Source organism: Sinocyclocheilus grahami, unplaced genomic scaffold, assembly GCF_001515645.1.
Source record: "Sinocyclocheilus grahami isolate Dianchi unplaced genomic scaffold, SAMN03320097.WGS_v1.1 scaffold2916.1, whole genome shotgun sequence".
Classification (NCBI taxonomy): Eukaryota; Metazoa; Chordata; class Actinopteri; order Cypriniformes; family Cyprinidae; genus Sinocyclocheilus; species Sinocyclocheilus grahami.
The window spans coordinates 24,531-27,441 of NW_015508091.1; positions in this window are offsets into that span (position 1 = coordinate 24,531).

Below are 2,911 nucleotides of genomic sequence, written 5' to 3' on the forward strand. Positions count from 1 at the left end.
CTCCAGCCCTGATCGTCAGCCCCATGCAGTGGAATATCAACCAGGACATCCATGACGCCACTCGCACTGAACCTGCTCCGGCTGCCCAGAAGGGAAGACGTACATTCCCACCTCCCAGCGTCAGACCCTTCTGGGCTCAGTGCATGAAGTACTGGGCTCTGGACACCCAAGCACCCAACGGACCCTCTCGCTCCTCCAGGCTCGGTACTGGTGGCCCAGTATGGCCCGGGATGTCAACAGGTACGTCCCAAGCGGTTCAGTCTGTGCCATGTCTAAAACCCCACGTCATCTCCCCGTAGGCAAGCTCGTCCCACTGCCCGTGCCCCGTAGACCCTGGAGTGGATTTCGTCACTGACCATCCTGCCTCAAATGGTAACACCTGTATCCTTGTTGTGGTTGATTGCTTCTCCAAGGCCTGTAAGTTCATCCCTCTCAAGGGTCTGCCAACAACATTTGAAACAGCTGAATGCCTAGGTCTCACTCAGGTCTTCCGGAACTATGGCCTCCCGGAGGAGGTTGTTTCAGACTGAGGGCCCCAGTTTATCTCCCGAGTATGGAAGGCCTTCTTCCGATTACTGGGAGTGACAGTAAGCTTGTCCTCGGAGTACCATCCACAGACGAATGGCCAGACTGAATGAAGGATCCAGGAGCTCGGACGTTACCTCCGGTTATACTGCCACGACGATCAGCACAGCTGGAGCCGCTACCTTCCTTGGGCCGAGTATGCACAAAAATTCCTCCGTCAGAATACCACCGGCCTGACCCCTTTCCAGTGCATGCATCAACCAAGTCACCTACCTTCTTCAGCTTGCACCAAGGTACAAAATTCACCCCTCATTCCACGTCTCACTCCTCAAACCTTGTTCTTCCTCCTCCTCAAGATCCACCAAGCCGGAAGCACCCACTCCTCCTGAGGTTCTGAACCAGCCCTCGGTGTACCAGGTGAAGGAAATCTTAAATTTGCGGCGACAGGGTGGCCGGTTGCAATATCTAATCGACTGGAAATGATATGGACCAGAGCAGAGGTCCTGGGTGGCCCGCGACGATATATTGGATCCATCGCAAACATCCAAACCGTCCCGCACCCCGAAGTCGCGGTCGCCCTCGTGGGGTAATGTCAGGAAATCATCACAATCACTCACGTCAGCACAGTCACCTCCTCCGACACACACCAGATCCCAATCACCCGAATTCTGATCATCTGCACCTGCAATCACCAATCAAGCCCGCTATATCTTCTCACTCCACTCAGTATTCCAGTGTCCGTTCTACCATTCACTACCCGAACATTAGCAGACTCCTTACCTGCATACTTACCTGTTGTTTCCTTACCTCCAGGGGTCTATAACGTCTCCACGATCCCGATTCTCCTCAGCCCCGGTTCATCTCCAGGATTCCTGCAACAATCAGAACCCAGATTATCAAGAATCTAATAAACCAAGAACTTTCATATATCTCTCATACTCACCTGCCTTCGATCCACACCATTACAGCATTGTCAATAAACCCTTCTGTTTACCTGCACTCCTCTTGTCTCTGGCCTGTTGGTAACAATGTCACATTAAAATGCCATGCTTTAGGTTACTGTCCTGATGTCTGAAAATACAACATGAAATTTTACAGCTCAATCAGTCAAACCTGAAGGATAAGTATTATTTGTAAAGCAAACTTATGATTTGAAATTATTTGTTTCAGTCTTTTTAAATGGAACATCCCCAAACTGGAAGTGCCTCCTATAATTTAAAACTCATAGGCTTTCTGGGATAAAGGTGGATACTTTGGGATAGCTGTCCTGCTGAACAGTCCAGTGATCATCAGGTTCAGTGTCTGCACCCTCGTAACAAAACTGTTCCATCTCTATGTTTGATCATAATGATGGTGTTCTTCTGCTCATAAAACTTGCCTTTTTGCACCAGAAATGCCGCTGATCCATTAGTCCAAAAAATTCCAGTTTTGTCTCATCACTCCATAAAACATTCTTCCAGAACTCCACAGGTCTAGCCAAATTAATATTATAATATTTAAGTCTGACTTTTATTTTCTTCTTGGTTAAGAGTGGCATTTGGTACGGTGTCTCAAGTGTTATTTGTGCATGTATGTTTTTCACAATTTGTGGTTATTGTCACTTGTGTTACAACTTTAAAATAAAATAAAATAAAATAAAATATTTGTCAGGAATGAGTATACTGTATGTGGTTCTGCTCTATGTTCCACGAGCAGCTTACAGTGAGCATCAGGTGCATGTCTGATAATGAGGAGGATAGAATAGCCCCACCATCACACATGCAGAAAATAAGGCTTAAATCCATCAGCACTTATTTCCATAATGATATTACAAATATAAGACGTTCCCATTCCAAACAGTAGCATCACAAAAAAAAAAAAAAACTATCTTCTAGAGTATTCATCCAATGACATGCAAGAGATGAGATAATATGTACAGGCTTTGCTGTTGCTGCTTTTCCAATAATCTGTCATTACGAGCTCAAGCATTGAAGATGCTGGTGTGTGTGTTTCCCTGATTTTATTCAGCATTGTGGCTTGTTATGCTTTGCATCTATCTATGGTCAAATCAGAGTAAGTTTTATCTGATTGTGCTAAAACGTTAAAAGCATGTGAAATGGGTTTGGGGGTGGTATCATAGATGATTGTATTTGCTGTAACATTGCAAGTTGCATGTTACCATTGTTGCCAGCCATGTTCATTATTGTGACTAATGTGTGTATACAATGTTGTATTTTAAATTTTATGTTGTATATTTTATGCATGTTTGCACACAACAAATGTTGTCAAATTTGAGAAACAGTACTATATGGTGTGGTGTATAACTAAAAAAATTTTTAAGTGCATTCTCTTTTGTGCTAACGTCCTAAAACAGCCAATCAAGTTTGAGCAGCTAGAGTCACATATG